We start from the raw sequence: 19,427 nt of genomic DNA, 5'->3' as shown, positions 1-19,427 counted from the left end.
ATGTGCACTTCTGTTTCCCCTCAATATTGTCCTATTATTTTCTAGATTAGCCAGGTGGCAAATTCTGAAGCAATCAGCATGAACATTAGCACTAAACCTCTGCTAGGTCATTGTTTCCCAAACTTGGGTCTCCAGCTGTTTTTGGACTACAACTCCTATCATGCCTAGCTAGCTAGACCGGTTGTCATGGATGATTGGAATTGTAATCTGAAAAACAGCTTGGAGACCCAAGTATGGGAAACCCTGTGCTAGATTCTCCGCGATTTCCAGAAGTAGCTTTCATGTCATGTGAAAAATCACATAGGATGTGAAAATTATCAGATAAGAAAATGTTGGGCAAACGAAATGAAGTTCCGTCTGAATGCAGCAAAACAATTGTACACGCGAAGAGATAATTTGCGTTCATTGTAAAGAAGGCATGTTCTTCTTTCTAGGCTGAACATAAGATGAGCCCTGCAGGATCATACCAAAGGTCCTTCAGCATTTTGTTCCCATGGTGCCAAAAAAGATGTCTATGGAATACTCAATAGCACATACAGTATGTGCAATAGCATTTTTCTGCTTATGTGCCCCGGCATTTGGTATTCAGAGGCAGCATATAACCATCATGACTAGCAGCCATTGTGAACTGATAACTGCTTACTGTACATGGCAGCTGTCAAGACAGTTACTTGTCCCTGATTCATTTGCTCAGCTTTTGAATATGTCATTAAAAAAAAAAAGGTACACACAGCAGAGGTTGGGTGGCCATTTGTCTCGGATGCTTTAGCTGAAATTCCTGCATTGCATAGGGTTGGACTAGACTAGATCACTCTTAGGGTCCCTTTCCAACTCTACAATTCTATGATTCTATATATAGCCTATTTCATGACTTTGATGCACGGTTTGCCTTGCCATATTTGCCCACATGAACCTGATTACTATTACACACGAACATCATGTGTTGCAGTGATCTGTCATATTTTCAGAAATACACACAATTCTGGCAACACAGGCCATATACCTGTAGGTCAGTGCTGCCAGCTTTCCAAATGGAGACGAATTGTCTGTACTATTAGTTTCACCTGAGGAGTGGATAGTTGAGCCCATGACAGGTGCCTGGGTTGCCCACCTCTCAATCCAGTCCTGCTTTTGACCGATAAGCTGGAGATATTGTTTTTACTGATACTGTACCAGTCTGATGAGTGGATCTGTTTAGGGTTTAAAGTTTGCATGACCAGTGTCTTACCTGTTTACGAATTTCATAAAAAATCTTTTTTATTTTATTTTTTGGTGGGGTTAATTTTTTTTTGTAAGACATTGGCACAATCAATTTCAGAAATATATAAATGGTGTGATAAAAGAAATGTAGACCTTTGTCTGAGACTCTATAGGTCTGTAGCCTTGTGCTCCATTTGTTCCCCAAACATATTTTACTTAGCATAAAGTTAGACATGAAATATCCTGAGTGAATGAAATGTTCACTCGCTCATTTCTGCGTACTGCCATTTTTAGAAGAGAGGATTTCAACAGGTGTGTCTTTTCCTCCCATTTCAGCACTGTGGTGACTAGAAAAGCAGAATCTCCCTTGCATTCTCTGCTGAAATACTAGCAACCAAACTCCCAATGAGATTCAACGTCCCTTTGCATGTACAGGGTTTTTAAAAATGCAAACTGCATCAGCAAAAAGGGTGGAGGAGAAAGGCTGATAATTAATGGGATCAGAGCAGCAAGGAGATAGAATTCCACCCTTTCCTTGGATTCCTCCCCTGCTAAAGTCCAGGGAAACCCTCCAGAGCTAGCATTTGCAATGGGAGAATATTCCTCATCAGCACCAATGGGAGTTTACCCCCAAATACAAACATTAGAGTCGAAGGAGGGGTTTTCCTCAGGATGGTAGCAGGGGAGGAAACAGTTAAAAGCTTCCACCCCAGCAGCTTCTCTGCAGATCCAATTTGCATTCAAAACAAAGGCTAGATAGCCCACAACATACATTTAAAGCACACCCACACACCCCGCCACTGCCAATAATTGTGGGAACTGTAGTTTGTTAAGGGTGTCTGGAACTGCAGCTCTGTAACGGACAAACTACAATTCCCACGGCTCTTTTTTTTTTTTAGAGGGGTGCTTTGAGAGAGCCAGTGTGGTGTAGTGGTTAAGAATCTTGTAATCTGGGGAACCGGGTTCATGTCTCCACTCCTCCACATGCAGCTGCTGGGTGACCTTGGGCTAGTCACACTTCTTTGAAGTCTCTCAGCCCCACTCACCTCACAGAGTGTTTGTTGTGGGGGAGGAAGGGAAAGGAGAATGTTAGCCGCTTTGAGACTCCTTCGGGTAGTGAAAAGCGGGATATCAAATCCAAACTCCTCCTCCTCCTCCTCTTCTTCTTCTTCTTTAAACGTATGGTGTGTAGAAACCTGCATGTAAGATGCAAAGCCACATCTAACATCGTATATAATTTGGCCCTAAATTAAGAGGTTGCTCTAATATCAAAACAACTCTCATGGTGCAAATCTTGAGGTGATTTAGGGACCAGCTGTCAGCTAACTCCTTCTTCACTTGGTGCAACTTGTAAGCACTAACAAATTCCTGTTTGTTAGCCATTGCTGGTCTTATTATTACTGATTGATACATTCCATGGATGTCTCCTCTTCTGCAGGTAGTATTATGCTAACCTCTCACCAGTTCCTTACGAGTGGACCAAATCTGGGTTCACTGAGCATGTGGAAGTCAATGGACCTCCCTTGCTGTCCTTGCTCTATGCAGAATGCATATTTGCTGCGTCTACAGCACTTAGGTGCCTCCCAGTAGAAGCGTAGGTAAATTTCATTCACATTGGCTCTTGGTGGCCAGACGCAAGACAAAATGCAGGAATAATCTGCGCCTCTGTGGAATTGGTGGCACAGCAAAATACTGACACCTGCCCTGAGCCTGCGGGTTGAGACTGGGCTATGAATGGAATAAAATAAATAAAAAGGCGGCATCCGTGTTATCAGGAAAGGAGTGAAGCAGAGCTGTAATTAATCACTAACGGAGACACAGTGCAACAGTTAAAGTAATGAAGCTAATTTATTAAAATAGAAGCAGCTCAGTGGGTGAGATAGCTTGCAAAGATTCAAGCCTCTGAAACAGGAGGCTCTTATTTATTTTTATATACAAGAATTCACCACCACCACCATCTTCCTAGTGGGTATGCATCACTCAACAAATAAGGCCACAATTTGGTGATAAAGTCCCAGCACCAAGACAAAATACAGCTGAATTTTTCTTCCAGAAGTCTTCCTCATGGGTGAAGTCTGAAGGAGGAAGGTCCTTTCTGGAGGGATTTGTTGATACCTGTGCGGCCTTGAATGAATAACTAAAGTTCTGAATTTAAAAAAATAAACGAAAAGTGAAGTGCTTGAATATGACATTTTGCTGCCTTAAAACCTTTTCTTTGGATTTTTGTGTTAGGAAGGGGTCACGGCCCCTTGAGCTGCTTCTCAGAACCCTGGCGATTAACCAAGTAATCAGAAAGAAGATTTCATGAAAATAAATAAATAAAATGTCATAACCTGCCCTCATACTTTGAGTAGGACATAACCTCAATACAACCTCAATGGTTTGGTATTAGAGCCTTTGCTGTGGAGCAGTTTCCTCATGTTATGAAGGACTTCACAGTATTCAGCTTAACAGAAGAGACACCCACCCACCCAATATGGAGAGGGGAGTAAGACTGCCAACCCCCCCCCCCAACATGCTTCTGACCCTCCAACCATATTTTGTGCAGAATGTCAGCTGAGGTCTGATTCCTTATCTTCTGCCTCGGTCACTGAAACCCTCTGGCGGTTGTCATGGCTGTCATGACAACCATGAGGCTGTCCCAACTTGTCCCATGGTTGTCCCATGACAACCATGTCACTGGCCCAATGCATGTGGCAGGCCACTCTCTCTGAATCTTGTTTTTCTTGACTGGGAAGGAAGAAGGTGATGTTTACATCAGTCCCTTGTCATGGTCAGATTGCTTCCTGTTTCAGGCTTTCAGCAGTTTTACCACTCTGCAGAAGATTCGCCCTATTAGGATAATCCACCCTCGGAGGCTGATGGATCCAATGGGTTTCCAGACGGCTCTGGGGAATTTTCCCGGCTGATATGACTGGTGCTCCTCTCAAAGTCCTTGCAAACTTTTGGAATATCTTGATGACTCAGGCTGTTGACACGATCATCCCTGAGCACCTTCTCCAACTTCTTGGTGCTGGTTTGCCTTCCTGGTATAAATGCCAGTCAAATCCAGGCAATAGTCAGGAACCACCCCTGTAGAAGTCTGGTTAGAGCAGGGGTCAGCAAACGTTTATCTGCCGTGGGCTGGTCCACCGTCCCTCAGACCATGTGGTGGGCCGGACTATTTTTTGAAAAGAAAAAAAAAAGAACAAATTCCTGTGCCCCACAAGTAACCCAGAGATGCATTTTAAATAAAAGCACACATTCTACAAATGTAAAAACACGATGATTCCCAGACCGTCCACGGGCCGGATTTATAAGGCAATTGGGCCGCATCCGGCCCACGGGCTTTAGGTTGCCTACCCCTGGGTTAGAGGATGCAGAAGGCGATTTTGACATTCCTTCAACTAGAAAGTCTAGTTAGACAAAGCAATAGCCCCACCTGTTGGCAGCTTCAAAAAACAAACTCTGAGAAACTATTCAGCCGGATCCTATACACTTTTACTTGGAAGTAAATCTAGATGTGAGGGGGGGGCAGCTTGCTCCCAGGTAAATGTGCGCAGGATGTGTAGCCTTGCTGCTACAGTACTTGATTACATGCCATGCACTTCTGTTGAGTCAGTAATTGTTTGCAAAACCCCTTCTCTTCCTTGATAATCCCCTCATATTATCTAGGAGAAAATGAGGCTGCAGTTCAGGTGTTAATTGCTCTGGAAAGTAGTGTAAGTGGCTGATAATGGAAAATAAAAAAAAATCCTTCCAGTAGCACGTTAGAGACCAACTAAGTTTGTTCTTGGTATGAGCTTTCGTGTGCATGCACACTTCTTCAGATACCAAACACCTATCTGAAGAAGTGTGCATGCACACGAAAGCTCATACCAAGAACAAACTCAGTTGGTCTCTAAGGTGCTACTGGAAAGAATTTTCTATTTTGTTTTGATAGTGGTCAAAGTTAGGCATTGACAGTAATGGATCCACTATCCACTAGAAGGCAAATGTGAGTCTCTCACATAAAGGCTTCACCCTGCACACAGCATGCAATATATCTTGCCGATAAATGTTCAGCAGTTTGTGTTGGTGCTCCGGATATCTGTGGCTAAAAGAAACTATGCTCTGTGCAGAAAACAAACGAATAAGACATGAAGTACATACAGGCAGAAGCTACCTATAAGTTCCTGCTAACAATCACTTATTAGGATGAAGTGTGTATACAGGAGCACATATATTTCACGACTGCAATGCAAACACTGAATTTGGTATCAGCTATGGAAATCATATCACATACCCTCCAACGTTCCTCAGATGAAAATAGGGGCATTTCTCAGTCCCCTCACCCCACCCACAACTGACCCTCCTTGATCCCCCATTTTTGTGGGGGGAGGGCCCTTGCCACAGAGCATTTCTTGGCAGAAGGGTGAGTGCCACCACCACTGCAACAATGGGACACAGCACACACACCACCCTAGGGGAAAAAAACTTAATCCCTGTTTTATTTTATTTTATCCTTTAGTAGATTTACAAAAAGAAAAACACACCAATAAATAAATTTTAGAAAGGGGCAAGATTAAACATGGAAACACAGTTTTTTAAAAAACAAAACAAAAAACCCAAGACTCCTTCTATTCCTCTTCACTCCCCCTTTCTTCATGCCCAGGGTGGCCTTGCCCTTTGCCTGCAACTCAGAGCTGGTGCATCACACAAGGCTGGGCCTCTGTGGTGGCAGCCTCTCCAGCAGCTGCTACAAGCTGCCCAAGGGAGGAGGCAGATGGGGGGGCATGGAGAAGCCATGGGATGCTCCCTCGCAGCCACCACTCCCATCACCGCCATCATTCAGGACAAGCACTGCATCGTCCTCCTCCCCAAGTTTGGCAGTAGGTGGGAGGAAGAATAGGGACTTTCCAGGATCAAATCAGACGCCAGGATGACTTTTGTAATTCTGGGAATGTCCCTGGAAAATCGGAACACTTGGAGCATATGAAATCAGCACTGAGATAAACTCAGTTGTTAATCAGCCAAAGGCCTGGTTATGGAGAAATGTTTTCGCCTGGTGCCTAATGAAGGCGCCAATTGAAATGGATCTAGAAAACCAGTTTTCTCCAGGAGCACCTGGATCTGGTCTGCGTATGCGTGGATACACCCATGCATAGCAGATACATGCAGAAGGGTAGAGCAGAAGGGGTTGGAGAGGGGCAATCTGGTGGCTGTACCCCCTCACCCCAAGCCCTACCAGCTTCTACTGGTCAGGGCAGAAATTGTGGGTTTTCTTCTTCCTCTTTGCTATGCCAGCTCCAGCCCCTGAGGGATATAAAAGCTTCTGGGGCAAAAAGAGAACAAGAACAAAAACAAAATTCAAATGAACTCCAGCAAGGAAGAGGGATAACCTCTTGGGTACCACCACTGAGGGGTGGGGGGAAACCACAAGCCTGGTGTTACCACCAGCCGCAGCAGGGCATGAGCAAAAGGTCATCTCAGAGAGGGAGCAAATACGTATGGGAACAGGCGGTCCTTTCAGTAACTAATTGGTCTCAAATACATTTAGGGTGTTAAAGATAAAAATCCAGCAAGGTTGACTGTGTGGTCTTTGAGGCTCAGGTTGTGACCACAGCAGGAAGTGCTCAGGACAGATGCATCCTAGATACGTAACTATTTTCCCAGGGTGGGGGGCAGAGGAAAAGATGCTGAAGGCAAGCTTGCATTCTAATAAATTCCTTGGACTGCTCTGAACTATTCATTATAGAAATGAGCACTATCATGTTCTTTCACTCTACTTCCTTCAGGGATAAATGCAGTGTGACATGTATCAATTTTTGTTAAATAAGATGTAACCAGATGTAACTGGTCCCATCACCTCCTGGCAAATAGAAGGGGAAGAAATGGAGGCAGTGAGAGATTTCACTTTCTTGGGTTCCATGATCACTACAGATGGTGACAGAGTCACGAAATTAGAAGACGCCTGCTTCTTGGGAGAAAAGCAATGACAAACCTAGACAGCATCTTAAAAAGCAAAGACATCACCTTGCCGACAAAGGTCCGTATAGTTAAAGCTATGGTTTTCCCAGTAGTAATGTATGGAAGTGAGAGCTGGACCATCAAGAAGGCTGATCGCCGAAGAATTGATGCTTTTGAATTATGGTGCTGGAGGAGACTCTTGAGAGTCCCATGGACTGCAAGAAGATCAAACCTATCCATTCTCAAGGAAATTGGCCCTGAGTGCTCACTAGAAGGACAGATCCTGAAGTTGAGGCTCCAGTACTTTGGCCACCTCATGAGAAGAGAAGACTCCCTGGAAAAGACCCTGATGTTGGGAAAGATGGAGGGCACAAGGAGAAGGGGACGACAGAGGATGAGATGGTTGGACAGTGTTCTCGAAGTTACTAACATGAGTTTGGCCAAACTGCGGGAGGCAGTGAAGAATAGGCGTGCCTGGCGTGCTCTGGTCCATGGGGTCACGAAGAGTCGGACACGACTGAACGACTGAACAACAACAACAGGAGATGGAAGCTATGGGGCTGCAGTTGGGGAAGAAGTAACCACAGATACCACCCCCTTTTCCCCGCCCCCCAATACAATTTATTTAACATGTCTTCCTTTAGAAAAGTTGGAAACACAGACATTATCCCAATATTTTTCTGCTTTACCTGATGTCTAGAAGCTAACTAAATAATGATAACAGCATTGTAATATTCAGCACAAGGCTGGCTCTACCGCTGGGTAAAGGAGCAGGGGGATATCACGATACCACAAGAGGGCAGCAAATGGTCATTTGCTTACTTTATTATTATATTTTTTGCTTATGAGGACACCATCTTGGTTTTCTGCCACATGCTCCAAAACATAATGGCCCCTTCCGTTTGCATAAGTAATACAGTTTGGTCAGTGCTATGTTTCCTTAATGCACATTGTTAATCTGTCTTAAGTGAAATAAGGCCCAGATAACAGGATTTGGACTAAGGCAAAATGCGGGGAGGTGGGGTGTGTGTGGCTGCAACAAAATGTTGCATTGTGGAGTGTTGCTGTACAGGATTCCAGACACTCTATTCCATATACCCTCCTGTTTTTCATTTCCAACTCCAGTGGTGTGTCTGCATTAACACCATGCATTTAACGCACCCACTCACCCACCCAAGACTCCTGGGGAACTGCAGTTTACCCCCCCCCCGAGCTATAATTCCCAGAGCCCTTAACCAACTAGGGTTCCCAGGTTTCTTGGTGGTGGTGTGTATGTGTGCTTTAAATTTATGTTGTGTACACAGCCTTAAATTTGGACCATCAAGAAGGCTGATCGCCGAAGAATTGATGCTTTTGAATTATGGTGCTAGAGGAGACTTTTGAGAGTCCCATGGACTGCAAGAAGATCAAACCTATCCATTCTCAAAGATATCAGCCCTGAGTGCTCACTAGAAGGACAGATCCTGAAGTTGAGGCTCCAGTACTTTGGCCACCTCATGAGAAGAGAAGACTCCCTAGAAAAGACCCTGATGTTGGGAAAGATGGAGGGCACAAGGAGAAGGGGACGACAGAGGATGAGATGGTTGGACAGTGTTCTCGAAGCGACTGGCATGAGTTTGGCCAAACTGCGAGAGGCAGTGAAGGATAGGCGTGCCTGGCGTGCTCTGGTCCATGGGGGTCACGAAGAGTCGGACACGACTGAACGACTGAACAACAACAACACAGCCTTAGTCAGTATTCTGTGCCAACTGGAAAAGTCCAATACTTACTGGACTGTTTTTGGGGTGTGTGAAGAGTTGCATGCTGTTGTTGTTCTTTGCTTCTGCAAACCTCGGTTTTAGCAGCAAGTCTGCTGATATTCCCTTTTGTGTGTGGGTAATGCCATTTTGGCTACATAAGGATCGACACAACCTGAAGATCAGAAGTGGAAGAAAGACTACCTTAAAGGTTTACGTTGCATGCAAGTTTCTACATGAGTTGAAAGGACAGGGGAGAGAAGGGCAGAAGATAGGGAGGGTTGGTTTTTTTTTTTAATCATTTTTTCATCAGGGCAAAAAAGAATAATCCAAAGCGTGTCGGAAATGGAAAACAATTTACTCGGGACTGTCTCCTTAAGTGTCACAAAACTCTTCTCCGGCTGCTGCGACATCCTCTAATGACATTACAGCTTGTGGCTCCCATCTCATCTAATCTGTTAGCAAAATCCGAAAGTCACTTATGTCAGTCTCTAATGCAAGCTAAATGAGTCTTCCCAGTAATAAGAAGCTTCGCAGAATTAGTTTTCGTTCTGCAGAAAATTGCCATGGGGGCCGGCACTTTTATCTAAAAATTTCACTTGTGCATAAGCAAAAAACTCATATATTATTTGGTTACATTCCATCAGTGTGAGGAATAACATTGTGAGAATTCAATGCATGCTAATGATATATAGAAATCCACCTGCTTTCCGATAAAATGAGTTTAATTTTCTGTTGCCCACTGCCTGGTTGGCCTTTCATAAATTACTTATGCACAGCTATTATTAAAATAGAGGGAAAGCAAATTAGAAAGTCCGCATATCTCTCTACTGGATTTAACCAAGGCAGGGCTGTGACAGCTAGAGTCAGCGTTTTTGAAAAAAAAAAAAAACCCCTCTCCTCTCTTGAAAATTTTTGCATCTCTATACAATTCTCTGCCACTGTTGTAAACGTTCTGACCTGCCTTCTTACCAAATTAACCTAAATCCTTTCTATTTTTCAACATTAATGGAATCCTCTAGAGTCCTGCTGATATATATTAAAATATATTTATTGGTTAATTTGAATTCCAGCCATTTTTTTGTACCTCATTTCCTCGCACTTCTGTTATATCTCCGCAGTTTGGAGCTTTAGCATGAGAAACCTTACAAATTAAGATAAATGCATCTGACAATTATCAGATCAAAAACAACTTAACTTTCATTGGAATATATGATTGCAAATTTCCCTTCCTGATGAAAGAGAAAAATGAGGACTTTCTCCTTGAAACAGTTAATTGGATTTTGAAGCACTGTACATTTCAAGCAATTGGTACAGCTTTGGGCCGGTCTGCGACTATATGACCCCTTGGCTTTACAAACAGACAATGGGCTTTCGTTTTCTCGCGAGGCTTTCAAATCCATAGTTCACGGTGACTTTAACTTTAATTTCTGTTAATGATATTATTTTGCTCTTTTTAGGATAAAACTTTCGTGTGATGGGTTTGAGCAACAGTGGCAATCCCATTAGCTTCTCAAATTGCACTCTTTTTAATGCTGCTTGCAGCATTATTTCATTTTATACTATCTTTTCACACACAAACACATTTCAGACGCACACAAACACACATACATATGCACACACATATAGAGAATTTCAAAGTATTCTAGGAGATACATAATAATAAAGGGTAAAGAAAAATAAATAAATTGAAGCTGCTGTCCTCTCTATCCACTTACCTAGGAGTAAGTCCCATTGGACTTAGTGGGGCTTACTTCTGAGTAATAATAATAATATTAATAATATATTTTTATTTATATCACACCCATTGGGCTGGGCTGCCCCAGCCACTCTGGGCAGATTCCAACACACATATAAATAATAATAAAACATCCAACATTAATAGTAACAATCTGATCCAATATGAAAAGTCACAATAACTTTAAAATAACCAACTTATATAAAATAAAAGAATATTTGTTCTGTGAACCACCCTGAGACCTCCAGTTATAGGGTGGTATATAAATTCAATAAATAAAATAAATAAATATTCAATAATCCATTAGAATCCATTAGTAGACCATAGGTTTGCACTGTAAATTATTAAGCCTTTGTACAGGGAAAGCTGATAATGATAATAGTCACAAACACTGGGTTGTAGCCAACATTAGTCTTACTCAGAGTAGGTAAAAGGTAAAGGTACCTCTTACCATTAGGTCCAGTCGTGGACATGAGTTGTGGCGCTCATCTCGCTCTATAGTCCGAGGGAGCTATTATTTAATGATTATCAATATATTTAATTTGCTATGCCAAAGGATAAAGGTAAAGGGACCCCTGACCGTTAGGTCCACTCGCAGACGACTCTGGGGTTGCGACGCTCATCTTGCTTTATCAGCCGAGGGAGCCGGCGTACAGCTTCCAGGTCATGTGGCCAGCATGACTAAGCCGCTTCTGGCGAACCAGAGCAGCGCAGGGAAACGCCGTTTACCTTCCCGCCAGAGCAGTACCTATTTATCTACTTGCACTTTGACGTGCTTTCGAACTGCTAGGTGGGCAGGAGCTGGGACCGAACAATAGGAGCTCACCCCGTCGCGGGGATTCAAACTCATTGAAAATAAAGGGCATGACTGACTTAGGTGCATTAATTTAAATAGTCTATTCTGCGCTGAATACAACCCCTTGTGGTTTCACTCAGGGATCTGATGAGAAGAAAGGCCAGGAGCTGATTCTGTTCTCATGACTTGAATGTAGTAGCAGGGGGCCTGGTGAGAAAGAGTGACTCAGGGATAAGACTCACGACCGCCCCATAATTAGCCCAGAGGAGGAGTGTTATTCATTGCCCCCCAAAAACCCACCGCTTGCATTCAAGAATTTCAGGTACTTGATATATGTCCATTTGGTGGGCAGGATAATTGCAAACTGCAAAGTTACTCATTTTCTCCCTCTTTGACCTGTGTCCATGGAGCCCTTGTTGATTCCCCGCACAAACACCACATTTTCTTGAAGTACGAAGCAATGGCAACAGAAAGGGTGACCACTTACACATTGCCAAAAAATTAAGACAAAAGGGGTCATGGTTTTGCAAAAGCTAATTTGTGTGCATTGGTGCAAATTTAGAAGTTTAGAAATAATGACTGACCTCCCATCCGTGCCATGGCTATGGTAAACCAGGACAACAAAGGGCGAGGCAGCAGCAAGGTTTTCATGCCACACTGCCGCAGCCAAATTGCTAGAGCCAATCCAGTATGCTTGCTGGCATGTTCGCACCCCGCTGACCTTGGTGTCGCCACATCCCTGCCCCTGCTGTTCTGCTACAGCGATGGCAGTGATGGGCAACACTTCTTTCTTAGAGTTCTTTATCTTTAAACCAGACTTGGTCAAGGCAGCGTGGAGGGCACCTTCAAATACAGAGCTGTCCCCCAGCACTTCACCACTACTCCCCAAACCACTTAGCACCTGCCATGCCACCTGAGGTGGCTGCCTCACTTTGTCGAAGGACAGGGCTGGTCCTACATACTGGAAGAGCTGGAATTTAAGCCACCCCCCCCCCCAATGAACACCAAATGGTTACTTTATGTCAGGCTTCCTCAACCGCGGCCCTCCAGATGTTTTTGGCCTACAACTCCCATGATCCCTAGCTAGCAGGACCAGTGGTCAGTCAGGGATGATGGGAATTGTAGTCTCAAAAATCTGGAAGGCAAAGGTTGAGGAAGCCTGCTTTATGTGAACACCCCTCTGAATACCAAGTTTTACCGTGTTTCTCCAAAAATAAGACACCGTCTTATATTTTCCCCCCCTCAACAAAACACAGTAGCCTATGTCTTATTTTCAGGGGATCTCTTATTTTAACTGCATCACATCGGTATGCTGCATAGCCACGCCGCCCCAGGCTGTTTTAATGGGAGGTGCTGCGTCACTATGGCTTATTTTCGGGGTATGGCTTATTTTCGGGGAATGGCTTATATTTCGCAAATGCATAGAAATCCTGCTATGGCTTATTTTATGGCTATGTCTTATTTTAGGAGAAACACGGTAATATCAAAAGGCTCAAAATCAAGTGATTGTTATGCTTACATGGGCAAGACTGGTTCACAGAATAAACTTTAGTGGAGTAGGAGAGCTGAAAATAATGTCAATATATCTTGCATCTGCCAATGAATGTGCCCCTTGGGTTTCAGATAATGCTTGGGAAATTAAGGGCTGCCATACATCTGGATTTTCATGGACATTGTCGGGATTTCAAAGGTGGAATTGATGTACGGGAGGAATTTGCAAAAGGCAGCGTTTTGTCCTGGATCTTAGGCAAGTCAATCGAAAAATTGCCTTTTTGTGTTTTTGTAAAGGAAAGCTCAACACCTTTTGGGGTGTCCTGGTTTTTACTTTTTGAAATATGGCAACCCTAGATAATACATCGGTCCTCCTGACACTTTGGGAAGGAAGAAGCTAGGATTCCCTCTCCCACCCCTCATATTTTCAGTCTTCTTACGAACTCTGGAAAGATACAGGGATTAATTGTGAGTACATAGACACACCAATAACTTCAAGTTTCTAAATATTTAGAAATAAACTTGCAAGTAACAGGCATTTAACATACAGGGGAACACAAGCAAAGTTATCAACTAGAATCTGCCCATGTTAAAACTTACAACAAAAAGGCAAAGCAAAAGACAAAAGGCATAGCCTTCCAGTTAATGAACTGTAGTAATTAATAAGTAATAGTAAAATAACCCCCTCATTAGGAACCAGCTGCTCTCCAACTTCCATTGGGTCCTTCTGTTGTTTATCTTTCTTTAGTATGTGTATGCTCTCTGAGTTGTCCAATGGCTGGGATTAAAATAACTTAGTTTGATGTATTATTATTATTATTATTCATTGGTTAGTTGCTTTATGCATAAGTAGATAGTTTATTAGCAAGAAAAAAATACAACAAATTAAAGCAATTTAAAACCAGATTTTTATTTAAAAGTGAACTATACAAAATACATAAAATGCTTACTCAATAACATATTAATAAGGACAAGTCTTACCCCACCCTAAGAAGAGCATTGCCACTGGAGGAACTTAATTCCCTAAGGCCTGACATCTGATGGAATACAATGAGCTAGATACTATGGCTTATATGTTGGGTTGGTGGGTTTTTTAAGTTGCTGTTCATATTAATTTTGTTTAATTTTACAATTAACAAGACTATCAATAATAGTATATTTCTTTTTACAGATTTCATTGTGTTGGTTTTCGTTGTGTGTTATTATTTTTAACCCTCTGGATGACTTTTTACAGATATTTCTTTTTACAGATTGCATTGTGTTGGTTTTTGTTGTGTGTTGTTATTTTTAACCCTCTGGATGACTTTTTAAAAATTGCACATTATTGATGATTTGTACTCATGATGCTATTGGGGTGGTCATACACAATTTTGCTTTCCATTCTGGTTGTGCCTGCAAATTTTTTGGAGCTGTCACACTGCTTCATTTCCAACCAGTTACATATCCCATAACTTCCTGCTACAATCCCATAACTTTTTATACTGCAACTGTTTTGGTTCTGGTTTTGTCCTTCTTTTGTTGTGCTATAGCCTCTCCAAACAGCAAAAATGTGGTAGCATTCAGGAAGCATCATGTAACAAACTGAAGTAGAATAAAATCCACCACAGTTGTAATATTGCTGTTTCAGTTACAGGTGGGTAGCCGTGTTGGTCTGCCATAGTCAAAACAAAATCAAAAATTCTTTCTAGTAGCACCTTAGAGACCAACTGAGTTTGTTCCTGGTATGAGCTTTCGTGTGCATGCACACTTCTGATTGCTGTTTGTGTTTGTGTGTGTGTGTTTTAAATTATGTTCATTATTTGTTGTAGGTCTCCAAGAGAGTGACTGGTATTAGATGATGAGCACACAAAATAAATAAGTAAATAAGGACACATGGCCCCCTTTAAACTACCGGTAGTTCACCTCTCAATGTCCAAAGATGCTGAGAACCAAGGAAATTTCCCATGCACAATAACATCCTACACAGAGCTGGGGAAGTACCTTTGCCAAAACATTTCACTACGCTACAAGAACAAGACAGTATATGCCTCTCAACAAGTATGGTAGCAATCTCCTCCAACCCTCTAGGATGATGGGAAGCAAGACTATGGCAGGTGACTTGGAAGGTTCCACTTCGGGCAGAATTAACATTCTCCAGTAATTGGCTCACTGCCTCTTTAGCCACAAAGACATTGTCAAACAAAACTGGGAATAAGCAGGCATTTGACAAAACATCATTTTGAGCATAGTATACCGAAAACAACATCCAAGTCTTGTTTGCGTAAGCATGCGAATTAGCTGGCTTAAGGGCAGAGAAAAAAGCAACATTCCCTTGTGATGATTTTTTTTTAACATAGAAAACTCGCTCTACTGTATTTGTTAGATAATGGATTCATGCCTATTGTCCTGCCCTTCACTCCTCATCAACAAGAGCACTTCAGTACAGAGAAATATGATTTTACTGCAGAGGAACAAAAGCGAGTGAGAAGGCAGAGGGGAGGGGGGGGGGGAGAAAACAGCAGATGGAATATTATTTGCATCTGTGCAAATAATGCATTGGAACAAATATATATGCTATTTTATTATGAGATAAAGCAAGCCAGCGTGTCTAGAGTGCACCTAGTGTACAGAGGAGGAACGTCTTTGTTCGATGCAAAGTTCTTAACCTTCATGTATATTCCTCCTTGTACGTCCATTAGCTTTTCTCTTTATAAATCTGTTCACTTGCTAGATCCAAAATGTTCACAGTGCATTTGCACAGGGCTGCATTATCATCAAAATGCCTTTCTTTCTAACAAGTGATACTCAAAATAAGGTTCTGCTTTTGACTGTGAGCACTGAGCTATAGATAGTCTCTAAAAACAAAACATACTTTATAACTGCAGGGATAGGGAACAGGTGAATCCTCAGATGTTGTTGAGCCCCCATTAGCCCCCAGCTAGCATGGGCAATGGTCAGGGATGATGGGAATATGTCCAGAGGAGGGCAACCAAAATGGTCAAAGGCTTGGAAACGATGCCTTATGAGGAACAGCTTAGGGAGCTGGGTATGTTTAGCCTGGAGAAGTGAAGGTTAAGGGGTGATATGATAGCCATGTTCAAATATATAAAAGGATGTCATATAGAGGAGGGAGAAAGGTTGTTTTCTGCTGCTCCACAGAAGCAGACACGGGGCATTGAATTCAAACTACAAGAAAGAAGATTCCACCTAAACATTAGGAAGAACTTCCTGACAGTAAGAGCTGTTCGACAGTGGAATTTGCTGCCAAGGAGTGTGGTGGAGTCTGCTTCTTTGGAGGTCTTTAAGCAGAGGCTTGACAGCCATCTGTCAGGAATGCTTTGATGGCGTTTCCTGCTTGGCAGGGGGTTGGACTGGATGGCCCTTGTGGTCTCTTCCGACTCTATGATTCTATGAGTTTGTTGTCCGGCAATAACTGGACAACCACAGAAGACCGTAGGGTCTTCTGCATAATCAGTAACCCTGCATGATCCAAACTCCCCATTGCACATACAGAGCCTAAATATGGATTTATTAAATATTATTTTTTAAAAAATATGGATTTATGCACCTGTAGAGAGGCCTGTCCTGCTCTCATTCCTGCTCTTGTCAGGTGCTCTGTGAATGCATATATAAACATAAGAAAAGGGATACCATGTTAGGGGAAAGGGGAGTGTGTACTCATCACATATTTGTTTATTTGAATGCAAGAATGTTTAGACCAGCATTTCCCAAACTTGGGTCTCCGGCTGTTTTTGGACTAGAACTCCCACCATCCCTAGCTACCTAGGGATGATGGGAGTTGTAGTCCAAAAGCAGCTGGAGACCCAAGTTTGGGAAACATTGGTTTAGGTCACTCCATGTTCATTTTCATGGTGGGTACATCCTAGACCCAGAGAGAGGGCTGAATAGAGACGTGAGGAGGGCAGCAGACCTTGCATGGGATGTTTCACTGCATTTTTCTGTGTTCATGTTGAATGTTACAAGCCCCTCTTCCTACAATTCCTCTTTCGACTGTGTAGGGACTAATTACGTCCCGTCTGCAAAGCAGAACTATACAACAGTTTTGTATGACTTCACTCAACATGATTCTCCTGATGAACCGTACAATAGTGAGTTATGTGATCCTGAACAACCCCTTCAGGAAGGCTGCTTGTGTTCATTCATGTGAATGCAGCCTAAGTTTCAGTGGCTTGAAATAAAACAAGATACTGACCCTTTCCCTTCCTTGTTCAGTCAAAAGTATTTGCAAGCCTGTCACTTCTTTCTCGTTTCGGTGACAAGCTCCATTTTGCTGCTGGTGCTAATGCATCGTTTTTGTTTTTAGCAAAAGTAGCAAGTTTCCCCACGATGCCTCAGCAATGACTATTAAGAATTCAGTTGCCTACAAGCCAAAGTTTTCTTCCCATTCTAAAACTTTTGAGAAGACTCTGATTCCAATCCGAATGAAAGGAAGAGTTTTAACAAGGCGTTTGCTTGTGAGTTCAGCACATGTATTTCTTATCTGAACCAGATCAAACCCTTGCTTCTCTGTACGGCTACTGTCCGTTGTGTACTGAACCAGATCTTCAGTCATCTTTCAGCTGACCAGTATCTATAATAATGATTCCTTTTGCTTTTTTTTTAAGAACTGAAAGGTGACTAAGTTCTCCACACATGCACACTCCTAATGGCTGAACATCTCCAAAGGGCATCAAGTCTTTTGGAGTAGTAATGAATACGGATTTTTGTCTTGCGCACTGCATGGGAGAGGAACTTTTCATGCTTTCCCCCATATAGCTACCATGAAAACTCGACCCTAAGCAAGGGTGTGAGTCACTGATGAATGCAGCTCCAGGGCTTCATGCTGTGTGCTATGAGAGCTGAAAAAGGCATTATAAGAATGCAAGAGTATGAGGAGGATGAAGACAGATTGTGGCTGTTAGGAGGTTATTAATAACAATCAAAATGTGTTTTTATGAGATGGGAGCCATTTCCTAAACAAGAAATTACTGCTGGAACTTTTGACATGCACTTTAAATGTCATCTAAAGGCTGCAATGCCCTTGCTATCATGGGATACACCTGCATGTATAGCCAGTGTCTTGCAATAATAATGAACTAATCTCTTGCTATTAACAGAATGTGCTAAACTTAGTATAGAGTTTAGAAACTTGGGTCTTCTCTTGAGGTTGATCCAGACTGAAGCAGCCAGCCAGAGATGTGTGACCCTATTGCTTAAAGCAGGAGTGAGGAAACCTTTTCAATCCAAGGGCCACATTATCTCCTGGGCAACCTTCTAGCAGCTGCATCTCAGTGGTGGGTGGGGCCAAAGGCAAAAGTGTACGGAACAATGAATGTGAGTTTTGCATTATAGTAGGGTGGTTTCTACATACAGCCACACAGCCCCCTCTGTCTTCTATCCAGGCAAACAAGAGGCATTATTAGTGTTCAAGGATGCATTCCAGGCTGCCAGGCAAAAACAAGGAGGGTGAAGAGCAGAACCTTTGAGGGAGAGGGGGTGTGGCCTGGGGGAAATCCCAAGAGCCAAATAGAGGAGGCTGGGGGGTTGCATTCAATTCTTGGGCCTGAGAATACTCAGGCTGCAGCTGATGGGAGTTGTAGTCCAAAACATCTGGAAGGAGCCAGGCTGGCAAAGGCTGAGCCACACTAACAGATGCTTCATCACCTAATAATCTTTTTCATTTTTTTTAGCTGTGGTGGTCTGTATTGCTTTTTGTAGAACCCCACTGCTCCTTGTCTTCTCCTTAGCCAATTGTTTCCCTCTTCTTCTCATATTCCACTGAATATCTGAAAAGTCAACACATTTCCACTTAACCTTTCAGCCATGCTCCTTCACCCTTTTCCTCACGTTGCTATTTTCTTTAAAACTCTTTATTGTTCTCATAGCTTTCTTCTGAAGCCTTTCCAACTTAACTTCCTTCTTGAACTGTGGCTCCCAGAGCAGAGTCCTCAGGTGAGATCCTCCTAGCTGCCTAGCACTCTGTCAAGTGGACACTTCCCTCCCTTTTCTGGGAGCTGAAGTTCTCCTTGAAGGAGAATAAGGAAGTAAACCAGACCTTGAGGAACAATTCCTTAGTCTCTCATTGGATGTTGAATGACGGGCAAAGATTGAGCACATATTAGATATGTGTTTAGAGACATTCAAGTGTCCCCCTCACTGCAGCAGATACCTTAGCTAAATTCTGGATTTGATTCTGTAGCACAGTGGTTCCAAACTTTTCAGGCGATTGTCCCCTTGGCTCCATAAACCCACCCCCAGTGTCCACTACCCTACGTATAAAGAGCATTATTCAGAATAGCAGTTTCCACAACCCACTAAGGAAGATAATGACACAATAAAATGCAAAACAGTAAAAAATTAATTGTAATTTATCAAAAATTCAATGCCATTAATTAATTAATTAATTAATTAATTAACTTGATCCAGTGATACCAGCTTTTCAATGTCTGATAGTCATTGTTACCAGTGTTTCCTTGCCATCACCTTGCCTCTTAGCGCCCCCCCCATTAATTCCACAGCCCCCCAGGGTGGGCTCCTGCTCATTTTGGGAACCACATAC

The sequence above is a fragment of the Lacerta agilis genome, chromosome 5 (genome assembly GCF_009819535.1).
Source record: "Lacerta agilis isolate rLacAgi1 chromosome 5, rLacAgi1.pri, whole genome shotgun sequence".
Taxonomy (NCBI): domain Eukaryota; kingdom Metazoa; phylum Chordata; class Lepidosauria; order Squamata; family Lacertidae; genus Lacerta; species Lacerta agilis.
The sequence above is the reverse complement of the archived record's forward strand: the minus strand, read 5'-3'. Positions refer to the sequence as shown.